Consider the following 15024-nt stretch of genomic DNA (forward strand, 5'->3'; position numbering starts at 1 on the left):
ACAGGCAAAATGAAGTTACTCTGATTAGCTACAGCTAATACTTTAGGACAATGTTTTTCAACCTCAGCAACTTTAAGATGTGTGGACTTCAGCTCCAGAATTCCCTAGCCAACATGCTCTAGAACTTATTAAACATTAAATCATCATAATAGGACTATGAAAAGGCCAATTGGCCCTGTAGAGTTATTAAACTGATATAATATATAAATGCTATTACTTTTCAAATGATTATCGCTAGCTTTTGTCATTACCACTTATTGTATATAAAACTCTAATTCTGTATGTAAAATGGGAATTAAATTATTTCAGTAACTATTATATGTTAAAGGACAATTTAAGTAAAATGTGCATAGGGTTTACCTGATTACCTTAAAAGGTAATCAGCATTAATGCAAATACCCTCAACTGGGGATACAGAGTGACTCCAATATTCCAGAGAAGAAAATGAAACATGTTAACATTCTTTAAAACACTATTTATTTGTAAGGGGACATTCCATCTCTATATTCAAAGTATCCATATTCTTAAAACTCAAAGAATTGCAAATTTTGGATTTACCATTTATGGGCCAAAACTAAAAAGATAATTTTATTCTGTTAGAAAGAGTCTGCTACATCTGATTTAAAATTTTGAAATGAAGAAGACCATAGAGTTTCAGACTTTGGATCAGCTCTTTATTGACAGGATGGTAAGACTGGTGGTTCTGTGTGGGCTAGATTTAATTTGTTGCTTAAAAACGGAGTGACTTTTATATCTAATTGTAAATTTTCTTGGCTTAATATTTTTGTTTATCTCTTTTTTGATTCGAGTCCCTTTATTTTTCTGTAGTATTTTGTTGTAGTTTTTCTTTGCCTTTCTTTTTTGTATATATTAAATAAGTTTTTAAAAATATTTAAAAATATTTAAAGTTCAGAAGATCACTGCAGTCCCACAAAACCTCTGAAAATTACTATCAAATCATAATTTAAAATGTGTATAACTGAATTATTAAATACTATGAAGAATATATCAGCTACATTCAATTTTAATTTAGTATAAATATAAATAAAGTGAATTCGAATTTAGTCTTTGGCTCTACCCACTACTTTTTGAAGCATGACTGTAGCATCCCACTGAAAGGACAGATACAGTGGTACCTCGGGATACGAACGCCTCTACTAACGGACGTTTCGGGTTACGACCAGCTTCGGCAGGAAAAATTTACCTCGGGTTATGAACTCGCCTCTAGTTACGAACCGGATCCGCAGCCGTTTTCCCTGCTGCCACGTGGTTGCGGCTTCCTGTGGGCGAGGTCGTGGTAGCAAGGAGACGTTTGGTGAGGCTTGTGGTGTGTTTTGCGGTGTTTTGCGAAGGTTTTTGCTGTGCGTGTTAGCATGGCTCCAAAGAAAATGCAGAGCAGGCTTGGCGGGAGTAAGGCTCTGAAGAGAAAATTGCCTCGGGTTGCGACCAAATGCGGGCGGAGGGCGGAACGGATTAACCGGATTTACATTGAACCCTATGGGGAAATTTGCCTCGGGTTGCGACCAAATTCGGAGGGCGGAACGGATTACCCGGATTTACATTGAACCCTATGGGAAACTTTACCTCAACTTGAGACCAACTCGAGTTGCAGCCAGAGTCACGGAACGGATTAAGTTCGTATCCCGAGGTACCACTGTATAACCCTTGACCCAGAAAAAATTGCATAACCTGCTCTAGTTCTATTGGCCATTTCAACAGAAGTTGTGGTATCTTAACACTTGTTGCATTCAAAATACAAAACCTGTTAGTCTTCCCTATAAGACTATTACAAGACAAAACAACTGCTACCGAGAAAGTGAGAGGAAACTAGCTATATTGATCAATTTTATGTGATCCAGAAGGAAAAGTGCTAGTGACTTGTAACTGAGATGTTTTAGCTGGTAATGCCCTCCATAAAGGATTTGTTTAAAAAGATTTGAGCTTTCACATAATACAGTGGTGCTTAAAAGTTTGTGAACCTTTTTGAATGTTCAATATTTCTGCATAAAGATGACCTAAAACGTGATGTTTTCTCCACGTAAGTCCTAAAACTAGATAAAGAGAACCCAATTAAACAAATGAGTCAAAATTAGTACTTTTTAATTCATTAATCTTCCAAAAACCTGAACCTTTAGGGGACAGGGTTTTAATGCTGGAGTAAATGTGAGGGGCAATTAACCTACGGCCATTTTATAATTGCCACTCATAAAAGCTTCCAAATATAGCATGCAAACTGCCATATCCTGGTATAGTGTGTCTACATCCAAATCAGATGCCCTTACTGCTGACAGCAGAAGTCTTGCAATATGTGGCACAATGTTTATCAGTCTGATATTGGTTCTGTTATCAAAATCATTCATTGCCATTTCATCATTCAAAGCCTAAGAGATTATTTGGCAGCAAGACCCAGTTCATTCAAGAGTCTGCCACAGACCTGGACATGTCATTCATGACTGGATTAAAAAAACTCATCAACACATTACCATACCTTTAACAAAATGGATGTCACGTAACTAGGGAATCACTGCAAAGCACACTATGTAGAACTTTCACCAAGTAGTATTAAAATGGATATCGATCCTGAATACTGCAAGATATTGGTTAACATAGTAATAGAATATAATGGTTTGAAGGGACTAAAGAATATCTAGTCCAACCCCCTGCCATACAGACTTAAACACCTCCAATAAAGGAGAGTCTACCACCTCCTACACAGTCTGTTGCATCCTTGGACATCTGACCATTAGGGAGTTTGCTTTTTGGGGAGGGTTGCTCTTGCTCGTGACACTATATTTTTGTTCATGTAGCTTACAACTGCATTTGCTTTTTTTGCAACTCTACCAAACTGTTGGCTCATATTCAGACTGTGATCCACCAAAACCCCCAGCTCCTTTTTGCACTTATAGTTGACCAATATGGTCCCCCTAATGTCATTCTCATGCCTTTGATTTTTCTTAAACAAATGTAGGAACTTGCAATTGTCCTATCTGAAATTCATCTTACTAGCTTCTGAGGATTGTTCCAGTGTTTCCAAGATACTCTTGAATCTTGATATTGTCATGTAAGATATTTGTTACCCATCCATCTTTGTATTGGAACCAGCCGTCATCCACTGTGTTTTCTGCACATTTGGTATTTTCTAAACCTCCTAATATGTGGAACAGCATAGCAGGATTGAGCCCTGTGTTACACCACTTGATACTTTCATCTGGCTTCAGAGAAGCCATTGATGTAAAAGTAGTCCTCAATTTACAACCACTAAATCTGTATTACTCTAACCTAGTGGATATATCTTGGGAGATTCTAGGGAGTGGTTATCCTAAATCTCTTCCTCTTCCCATGTTCCTGCTCCAGACTGTGCTACCTCTTGTCTCCCCCCGCCCCAGAATGTGCTCCCTCCTTCCTGAGAACCTGGTGCTCTATTGCGTTCCATCACAGGGACTGCCTCCAACTCCCCCCACCCCACAATGCTCCATTGCCCTCCTTCCCCCTTCGCTTTCTCATTTGCATGCACCACACCCTCCTTCCCTTGCTCGCACGCACTACACCCTCCTTCACTTGCACACACCGTGCCCTCCTTCCCTCCTGCACACCATGCCTTCATTTGCTTGCTCACACACACCAGCACCCTCCTTCCCCCTTCACTCACTCACACGCACTGTGCCCCCTTCACCCTGCACTGTGGCTCTGGGGCTTTGCAGGAGAAAGGAGAAAGCCTCACAAACAGCCAACAGCGTCCAACATGAGCTGCAGAGCGCACGCCGGAAGCACCCCTAAAGAGTCCTTCAGAGCTGGAAGCACCCCTGGAGAGTCCTCGAGGGAGCAAAGGAGGGTGCAGTGTGAGTGAGCAAAGGGGGAAGGAGGGTGCAGTGCGTACATGCAAGTGAAGAGGGGGAAGGAGGATGCAGTGCATGCAAGTGGAGGAAGACTGGGGTGGGTGGAGGAGACTTACCGAAGCGACTTGAGACCTCCCCTGCTGGCTTCCCCATTGACTTTGCTTGTGAGAAGACAGCAAGGAAGGTTGCAAATGGTGATCGTGTGATCATGGGGTGCTTGGCAACCAGTCATAAATGCAAACAGGTTGCCAAGTGCCCAGATTGCGATCACATAATCATGGGGGAGCTGCAAGAGCCATAACTTCAGGGACCAGTCATAAGCCCATTTTTCAGCACCATCATAACTTCAAACAGCCGCTGAATGAATGGTCATAACTTGAGAACTATCTGTACATGTGACAGCTCTCTATTCAGCTAAAAAAAGCATAGCCAAGCCCATGTTGTTGTTGTTTTCCATCTTCTTGACTAGAAAATTATGGGAGACTTTGTTGAATAGTTTGTAGAGTCTAATTTCACTGTGAAGTCATTCTGTCAAACAAGGAAATCAGGATGGTTGGCATTACAACCGACAAGTAGGAACTTCATCAATATGTTTTCATTGCTGATGACCATTAAAGCCCAAATGGTTTATATCCAAGGTATCTGGATTGTTTTTTGTATAAGCCTACCACTCAATTAATCTTTGTGAGCTATTTTTTCTTGGAAGTTAATTTGCTTGGAAGTACTGACAGAGTTTTTCAGTGACTATGCTCTAGAATTGTCTTCCGAGGGAGATTCATCTCACCACCTCACTAAAAAACCTGGATTTGGACTTGCATTTCCCATTTGCAGGACGACCTTTGATGTATAATCCTTCTTTCACAAAACTAATGAGTAGGGCTTCGCAATATTTCAGATAACTATAGTGTTCTAGGAAAAGACATGTTTGATTTGAGCCATATCCATACTGCCTCCTTGCCCCTCCATGAAGATGCCCCATTAACTATTTTCCAAGGATATGTCCATATATCACACGTGCCTCATCATCTACCAGCAGCTGAAGAATTCTTAAGATGGTTTTAGATGGCAGTGGTGTTTTCCTTTTATTCTAGTTCAAAACCTTCCATCTGGACAATCTGCTTATGTTGATGCAGCCAGGGGGAGTAATCTGCTCGGCCTCAAATGGTCCAGTAGGTTTGCTAAGGGTCCTCAGACTGTAAACTCAGCCACCTGTTTATTAAGTTCCCTTCCTAATGATGTATAGGATGCTATTAAAGACCTGGCTGTTTTCCCAGGTTTTGGGGCTGAGCTCCTGTTGGATGGTTTTTTGGGGTATATATGTTTGCCTTTGGGCTGTTTATGATTTATGATTTTGTTGTTTAACTTTTAATTGTAATCTACCCAGAATCATTGGGAGTCAGGCAGCCTGTAAATTGTATAAACAATCAATCAAATGAAGGAAAATAAAGTATTATGAAATGCATCTTTTAACTGATCCTTTATTTATGCTACAGTATTAAATTTCAACATTAAATCTGGTACTGAAATTTCAGAATGATTTGACAATCTTCAATCTGAAAGTTTTAGATTGAAATGAATGTTTTAAAAAAGAACATAAGATCTACTTAACAAGTGTATCAGGATCGTATTTACAAAACTGAAGTATAAAATCACTTGCCCGAGAGGTTATATATGATGAAAACACTGGACAAACACATTTCAGTCATAAATTTCTGAAATTATAAAGACACATAGTCCTCTTCATAAAAACAATAAAATTGTAAAGGGTGAAAGAAACAATTTAAATTGCTATGTACCATTTATGTAAGATATCTGTTTATTACAATTGTATAGCGAGAGCCAGCATGGTGTAATGTTTAAGGCTAGGAGTGGAGAGAGCCAGGTTCCAGTTCTCCCTTAGGCACAGAAGCCAGCTGGATGACCACAGAGAAATCACTTCCTTTTGGCCTAATGAGCATCAGGATCTGACACACGCTGGCTGACATTGGTTTGTTTGTTTATTATACAAACTACATAATGCATTGATAGCTTAACTGTAAGAACTAGGCAAGCAGAGTGCAAAAACAAGCAGGCTCCGCAATTATATGGGACAAACGCTAAGAAAAACAACAGTTGTAAAGTCAGTAGGATTGGGTCTCTGCATTCTATAGATTTTTAAGTGCCATAGGTTTGTTGTAATTATTAAATTATTCAGCTAATTGATTTCTTTGTAATTAATTTTAAAAAGTGTAAGCATATGTCTATTTAATAGGCATTTTGCTTAATTAAGCTTAATAGAAGTTTCTATAATAAATGTTAATCTGTTTAATTAACTAACTTTAATCAGTTTAATTAATTAGATTTTATGTACCTAACTTCATTCTGCTTCTTTACTGAGGTTTCCATAAGGAGTTTCAAGAATAATTTAATTCTCTGGAGTACATGTAATTAAAATTAGGGATTCTAGCACTGGTGTTTCTTTCTTCCTTATTCATTCATTCATTCATTCATTCATTCACACTCACATCCCTTCTTTTCTCTGGGAGCACAGAGTAGTGCAGGTTGAGTTCTCCTTTCATTTTATTTTGTCAAAAATAATCCTGTATGAAGTACTAGTAGTTTAGCTAGAGAACTGATTGCAAGTTACAATTTATTCATTTCTGGCTATCCAAAGGAAGCTATATTTCACAATGTTCTGTTCTTCTTTCTTGAAGCTACCTTTACTTAACAAGATTTCTTAAACCTTTAGTGATTACAAATTAGGAGATTCTTCTTGGAAATTTCTGTATGTGGGTTTATGTACGTATACATTAGTATTAAAAACAACAGCAAATGTAAATGGAACCAATGTAAATTTAGAAAACTAAAAGATTACTTCTTATTCATTTTGTGTGTGTGTGTGTGTGTAATATAGAAACAAAAAGGAAAAACAGTAACACAAACAAAAATGAACAAGATAGATAGAAATAATAAAGTTGAAGTAAATTTATAGAAAATGAAAATCTCGTATCATACATCAGGGATTTTATATCAGGGATCATTGAGTCTTTCCACTGGAGTAAAACTATTTTTAGCTGCATCTCACATAGTTGTTCCTATTTCAGCAGGTTCCAAATTTCTGGAATATAATTTAACAATACATTCACATCTTTTCCCCCCAACACCATACTAACAATCTGACATTAAACCAAGCGAATACTACCACAGAACAAACCCCATACGTATGGGTCCTTTCCCCACCAAAATGCTATACTTCTAACATATAGAGATTCAAATCCAAACCTTCCTACACTTCTTTTGACACATGTCAAAACCACAAAGAAAATCTTTTAGTGCATTAAATGCATCTTAAAAGAATATTAACATTGTTTAAAACTCCAGCCCATTGGATCATTCCAAATTATTTGTATATCTATTTTAGTACTTTGTTATCACAGCTTAGGAATCCAATTTTATTTTGTGAAACATCAAGTGTTTTAGAAGACTTATTAACAGTGAGTTGATTCAAGATACTGATGCCAGGTTTTGCTCATGAACTCAAGAATAAAGATTTAACAGCAATTTTTAGACTACAATTATCCCACAATTATCTATTTCTTATGAGCATTAAGATCAAAGGTAAGTCTCCAGCTGGCATTGTCCATATATATGAATTGAAGCCTTTAATACAAGAAAGACAACTAATATTAAAGGGGCCAAATAATATCTTTCAAATTGTGCCCATGAGGATTTTTGAGACAAATCACTTACATTCCATGAAGCTACATTAGTCAGAATATCAGCCAAATAACAAGGCTGAAATTCAAGGAAGTTGAACCCCACCCCCATCTCATATGAAAGTCCTAATTTGAATAAAGAAATCTAGGAGCCTGAGCATCCCATAAGGATTTCCCGAAGGTCTTACCAGTCTGTACAAAATACACTTTTACGTGTGTGTGTGTCTGTGTGTGTGTGCACACACTTTCAAGTCAGTGTTGACTCCTGGTGATTGCCTGGACAAGTCCCTTCAGTTTTCTTGGCAAGATTTTTCGAAGGGGTTTGCCAGTGCCTGCTTCCTAGAGCTGAGAGAGTGACTGGCCCAAAGTCACCCAGCTGGCTTTGGGCCTAAAATGAGACCAGTCTTCTGGTTTCTAGCCTGGTGTCTTAACCACTACACCAAACTGTCAATTTAAAATATTTAGCAGCCTTTAATATCAAAATTATTCTAAGGTCACATCTTTGAGTAACTTGAGTAAATGTGATTAAAATTACATTTATTCTTCCTCCAAATTTCATGAGGACTTTAAGCCACCTATTTATATCAATATTAATTTGAGACAATTAGAATTATTGACCTCTACCAACAAAGAAATCTATATAGGAATTATTCCAGTGTATCTGATCCAAACTACATTCTTCACATTTCAGTAGTATGAATGGATTTTTAAATGTATTTGTGTTTCAAAGTAAAAAAGATATTTTATACTAATTCCTCACACCACTGAGAGAATAGAGAACTTGTTTCAAATATCTGAAGAGAAAACAGCATCAAAACCTGATCCTCAGTCAGCCTTTTAAAAAAATTATTATTCTTTGGAAACTTTGGAAACCTAAGCTAGTTTGTGTCATTGCAATACTTAAATACAGTTTTAAAAAAGGTAGCCCTTGGCTTACATCCATTCATTTAGCGATTGTGCAAAGTTACAACGGTGCTGAAAAAATGGACATACAATCAATCCTCCAAGTTCCGGCCATCACAGCACTTGAGTGCCTGGCTCATGATTATGACATTACAGGGAGTCGTGGTCATGTGATTGCCATTTGCGACCTTCTCTGCCAGTCAATGGGGAAGCCAGCAGGAAAGGTCGCAAGTCACTCCAGTAAGTCTCCCTGGCTTTCCTGCACTCACACTGCACTGCGCCCTCTACTCCATGGCCTTCCTGTGCTTGTGCTGTGCCATGCCCTCCACATCACAGCCTTTCTTGCAGCCACAGGGTGCTGCAGCACTCCCCTCCCCTGATCTCCAACTCACATGTGGCCTGCACCGGGCTTCCCCCGGCACCACTGCACTCCGTACCTGAGACTCCCGCCACTTCCTGCTTAATGACCCATGCATCTTGCGGTTACAATGGCAACTGGGACTGCTGAGATTGCCGTTACTAAGCGATGCAGTCATGTGATGTCATACTTTGCAACCGCATTGCTTAGCAACAGCAATCCTGGTCCCAATTGCTGCTGTAACCCAAGAACTACTGTACCTGTAGTGTCATTTACTAGCATACTATACATTCTTTAATACAAAAATGCAAACCAGCATTAGTTGTATCATGAAGCAATGCCTATCACGTCATCACAGTTACAAATTAGTAATCTAGAACAAGCAAACTATATTTAGAGTTTTTAAAAAACAGCTAATACAATTAAGGATACCCGTTAGAGATTAATGTGATTTTGCAAAACTATCAAATTCTATCTATTATTTCGTTATAAAAAAAACTATATAAACTTTCCACCCATGAATGAATCCCTCATAAAAAATATATCCTTATTTTCAAAGAAATAAGCTAAACTGCTCAATCTCCTTTTCATTTCCTGCCCTATCATATTTATTTAAATCCTAAAAGTTTCATGGCAATAACAATAAACTCTCAATTTAACAGACTAATGGGGAAGGGGGAAGGGGTATCTGTTTGAGCTAAATACCTGTTAAACAGCATATTGGATTTATGCATGTAGAAACATACATAAAATGTACACGCTGATTCACCAAAGAGCGGGCTTTGTCAGTTGTTTGGGACAAAGTCCAAATTCAAATTTTGATTGAGATATCCCAAATCTACTCAATTAGGTATATCAAACTAACACTGTACAGTGTTGGCAGGTATGGCTATCCTAGACAATAGGCTACTTCTGCAAATTCTTGGACTCATTTGACCCCTAACAGTGAATTCTCCAACACTTTTCTCAAGAAAACCAATCTTACTACTAACAGAAGCTCTGGCTCAGTAAATAATTTTTACCTAAAAGCCTACTATATTTTGTCATACAAGTTTATTAAATATGTTTAGTTTTTATGGTCCATGTATACACAAGCTTGTAGCATAGATATGCTATAGTAACTATCACCCAGAATTGTAACCTAATTATGAAGGAAAATTTAGCAAAACCAAAACAAATACAGCCAAGATGACACAGTACAGCTTCTAAATGGGGCTAAATGTTAGATTTAACACTGATGTTAAACTAACATTGCATATGATATGCTGCTCTTAAAGATCAGAGATTATTGTTTATTTGTTTATTTATTTAATTTAAAAGAGGTGTATGGCTGCTCATCTTACAGCACAACTCTGGGCAGCTCACAACAACAATAAAATCACAAAAACAATTAAAAAAACAAAAATAATGACCAAACCCTGGTGCCTCAGTCATCCTTCTGGGATGTCCCCAGTAAACCATCTGCAGGCTACCATGTCACTCTGCCCTAGTGCCTGGAAGAAGAGACAGCTCCTTATGGCCTTCCAGAAAGCTAAAAGGGTGGGGACCTGCTGGACCGCCAGAGAAGGGTATTCCACAGGGTAGGGGCTGCCCCGGAAAAGGCATGTTTAATTTAGTTTAAAACAGAAGTCTACATTCCCCCTTTTTTCCTCGATGAAACTTCAGTGCACTCCTTCTGAAAGGAAAGTTCCTTCAATTCTCCTCAACACATTTGCAGGACATGCTGGCCAACATATCATGAAAGAAAGAGGGGAGGTCTTGGTCTGCTGGCAGATGGTTTGCATTGAACATACCCCCAAGTCCATAATATTTCCATCCTTCTTTCTCTTGACAGCAATCCTAAAAATCTAGAACAAAACACACTGAAATGTCATGGCTATATAGAAATGTAAATCTAATAATTCATTTATACTACACATACAATGGGATTGGTCCAAAGAAAAATGCACAGGATGAGAACTGACAGAACCTAACTGCCTTGCCAAATCCCCCTTTAGCCACCCTTCATGCCTCTCCCAAAGATAAGGAGATCCGGCTGAACAAGATGGTCAGTACTGAATGGAGAATCCTTTAAGATTGGGCAGAAGCCAGATTGGGGGGTTTCCCTTTGTCTCTCTGCCTCTTGTGTCATACCCAATCCCATTAACTAGGAACTCTTGATTCTCAGGAGGGAGGGAGGGAGGAACTTCCTTCTGCCAGCTCCTTTCTCTCTGATATTTTCAGTTCCAGCCTAATAGATTTATTTCCATTGTAAAGAGGAAAAATGATTTAAATGCAAATTACTTATTTTTATTTTGTCAATTTCCAGCTGACAATATTTCCGGCTACAATATTTGTTTGGACCAGCAGCATTTTCAGCTTCTGAGACACCTGAGATACTAGAACAACTTGTTAAATCCTTTAAAACTAAAAAACCTACTATTAGTCTGTATTGTTGTTATCGATAAATTGTTATCGATAAATCAATTTTAAATGCAGATACTAAGAGACGAGTGGAATAAAGAATTAGAGGTTCATATATTGTCTAGACAATGGAAGAGTATCTTAATGTGTGTAGCAAGAGTGTCAATGGACCTTAAACTATGACTTATATAACAAAAAATAATATTTAGAATATATTGGATTCCATTACATTTGGATAGAAAAGGACTAAGATAGCATTTTGTTGGAAATATAACAAGGACAATGCTTCTTTAAAACATATGTTTTTACAATGTCCTATACTTACTAAGTTTGGGAGAAAGTAGTGGAGCATATAAATGTGACTATGCAACAAAAGCTAAAATTCTCAGGGAATAATATTCTCTTAAATTACATATCTGGTATGTGGAAATTGACAACTGGACATCACAAATGGATTCTCTGTGCCCTTACTACAGCCAAAATACTGGTACTGCAACACTGGAAAGATAAACGTATGGCCTCATTCACTCAATGGATTGAAGACCTGATTATACTTGCCACCTATAAGCAGACTGACTATAGACGTAGACTTTGTATGGACAAGTATAATGAAATATGGGACTCATTTAAGCAAAATATAGTAGGTTAGGAAAAAGCATGATAGTTATATAATTGTATTATACATATATATAAATATATAGAATTGCAACTGTTTACTGTTGTAATGACATATTATACTTTATATTTTTTATTATTTTTTCTGTGTATTTTTCCACTTATTTTTAAGCACTTGTTATGTAATTGTTTTTTTAATAATATATGCATCTTTGTGTTTTATCCTTTTTTGTTTTTTCTTTTTTGTTATTATTGTAAAATAAAATAAAATAAGCAAATAAAAAAGCTTCAGCTGAAACATCTGTGTGTAGTTGAATTTATTTTGAACAATATATCACTTTTGACAAAATCTCAAATATATTTATTCTACTAGAAGAGAATTCACACATACACACATGTAAACTAGTAACATTGCTTACACCACAGAAAAAATAGGAATATTATTATATTTCTTGCTGAGCTGTGACTTTGTACAATTACATAAGCTTGTTAAGATTCAGAACTTTAAGCACACCACCTCTTGTAAAACAGGAAAGAAATGTGTTTCCTGATTACTTGGTTAGGTATGACATGATGTAATTAGCTTAGCTCATTAAACTTCAAATGTAAAAGCATGAGATTTATTGATAATAGGGTATCTGTTTTGCATCTGATATAAAGCAATTTTTGGGAGCTTTTACCAGGGATAAAAAGAACACTGTATGAAATCAAACCCATACTTGCAAAACTCAAAACTTTAAAAAGGATATATAGTGGTGCTTAAAAGTTTGAGAACCCTTCTGAATTTTCAGTATTTCTCCATAAATATGACCTAAAACATGATTTGTTCTCCATGCAAGTCCTGAAACTAGATAAAGAGAATCAATTAAACAAATGAATGAAAAACATTATACTTGTTCACTGATTTATTGAGGAAAATGATCCAAAGCTACATATTCATGTGTGGCAAAAGTATGCAAAACTCTAGGATTATCAGTTCATTTGAAGGGGAAATTAGAGTCAGGTGTTTCAATCAATAGGTGAAATGATAATGAGGTATGAGTGTGGGAGATCCTGCCTAATTTAAAGAGCAGAATTCTGGGTATTCACTATCAAAGTCTGATTTTCACAACACAGGTACGGGGAAGCATGTCATGGCTCCAACAAAGGAGATGTCTGAGGACTTCCGAAAAACAGTTGTTGATGCTCATCAGGCTGGAAAGGGTTACAAAACTATTTCCAAAGTGTTTGGACTCTGCCAGTTCACTGTCAAGCAGATCACGTACAAATGGAAGCAATTCAACACCACTGTTACCCCCACCCCGAGTGGTCAAGCAACCAAAATCACACCAAGAGCAAGGTGTGTAATACTCTGAGAGGTTTCAAAGAAGCCCAGGATAACATCTAAGGAACTAAAAGCCTCTTTTGCATTGGCAAATGTCAGTGTTCATGAGACCATCATCAGGAGAACAATGAACAACAGTGGTGTGCATGGCAGGGTTGCAAGGAGATAGCAACTACTCTCCTAAAAGAACATTGCTGCACATCTACAGTTTCCAAAAGACCACATAGATAAGCTAGAAGGGTACTGGAAGAATACTGTGTGGACAAATGAGGCCAAAATAGAACTTTGGGGCTTGAATGAAAAGCGTTATGTTTGACAAAAGGTAAACAATGCACTCCAGCATAAGAACCTTATCCCATCTGTGAAACATGATGGTGGCAGCATCATGGCTTGGGCCTCTTCTGCTGCCTCTGGACCAGGATGGCTTGCCATCATTGATGGAACTATGAATTCTGAATTGTACCAGCAAATTCTACAGGAAAACATCAAGGTATCTGTCCATGAACTGAAGCTCAAGATAAAGTAGGCCATACAGCAAGACCCATGACCCAAAACACACAAGTTGTACAACCAAAGAATGATTAAAGCAGAAGAAAGTTAATATTTTGGAATGGCCAAGTCAAAGTCCTGACTTTAACCCTATAGAAATGTTGTGGAAGGACCTGAAATGGGCAGTTTGTGCAAGGAAACCCACCAACATCCCTGAGTTGAAGCTGTTCTGTATGGAGGAACGGGTTAAAATTCTTCGAAACTGATGTGCAGGACTGGTCAGAAATGTTTAGTTGTAGTTATTGCTGCCCAAGGTGGGGGGGGGGGGCGCGACACCAGTTACTGAGAGCAAACGTTCATATACTTTTGCCACACACCAATATGTAGCTTTGGATCATTTTCCTCAATAAATCAATGAACAAGTATAGCATTTTGACTCATATGTTTAATTAGGTTCTCTTTATCTAGTTTCAGGGCTTGTGTGGGGAATAGATCACATTTTTAGGTCATCTTTATGCAGAAATACTGAAAATTCAAAAGGGTTCACAAACTTTTAAGCAGCACTGTATATGTTAGCCCTCATGGGTTTACTAGTAAAAATAAGTCACTGATTTTTTTTTTCCTTCCAAAACTGCACCTTTTAAAAACAGAAATAATTTTGACATTATTTCTGGAGAATTTGTGAACAACACACGATTTTTTTTTTACTGGCATCTTTTTGAAAATAAGGATGGTATTTGCCCTACTCTAGTCATCTGGTCCTTCACAAATTTCTCAAGGACTACATGAAGGTTCAGCCAAACCATCAGTTCCACTGGCACTTTAAATTCATTCAGCTCAGAAGACTGAAATTCATTTTAAGTAAGGAAGTACTTTCTGACTTTGACTCTATCCATCTCAAACTTCAATCCTGTCCCTCTGTCCTGCTCTACAAATGATCTATTAACACACATATCTTCTCATTAGAGAAGCCTGAGCCAAAGCAGAAAGTGTGCTGTTCCATCGTTTCTTTCTTGGCCTGCTGCCATCTCTTTTGAGCAACTGTTGTTCTCAACAGTTTTTATCTTCCATTTTATTTTAAATGTATCTGAAGAACCTCAGTTTATTCTGAGATTTAGTCTGCCTGATATCCTGTCTATAATTCTGAATTATCTCAGTGTACTCCTCCTTGAAAATCTGTAGTTCTTTTCACCTCCTGAATCTTTATTTTCATTCAGCTTCATGTAGTTATAATGGTTTCTTCTGCTATCGTCTATTTTTACCTCACTGAAATTATCTCTCCCAGTTAGCTCTTTTTTTCCATAAGCCTCTCCTGCCATGAAATCTTAGTATCTTTAGTTTATTAAAAAAAAAATTATTAAAATGTCCAAAATAATGCATTCAGCTAGATTTAGTTTGATT

At 37.5% G+C, this 15024-nt stretch overlaps 1 protein-coding gene across 4 annotated transcripts in view; it reads right to left on the minus strand.

The window, feature by feature from the left end:
* The window catches only part of MACROD2 (mono-ADP ribosylhydrolase 2), a 1000449-nt gene that overhangs the window by 931839 nt on the left and 53586 nt on the right, over window positions 1-15024 (minus strand). The window lies entirely within an intron of this gene.

The sequence above is a fragment of the Python bivittatus genome, unplaced genomic scaffold, assembly GCF_059951505.1.
Source record: "Python bivittatus isolate LINGU-HERP-01145 unplaced genomic scaffold, Pbiv_v1 ctg000020_np1212, whole genome shotgun sequence".
Taxonomy (NCBI): domain Eukaryota; kingdom Metazoa; phylum Chordata; class Lepidosauria; order Squamata; family Pythonidae; genus Python; species Python bivittatus.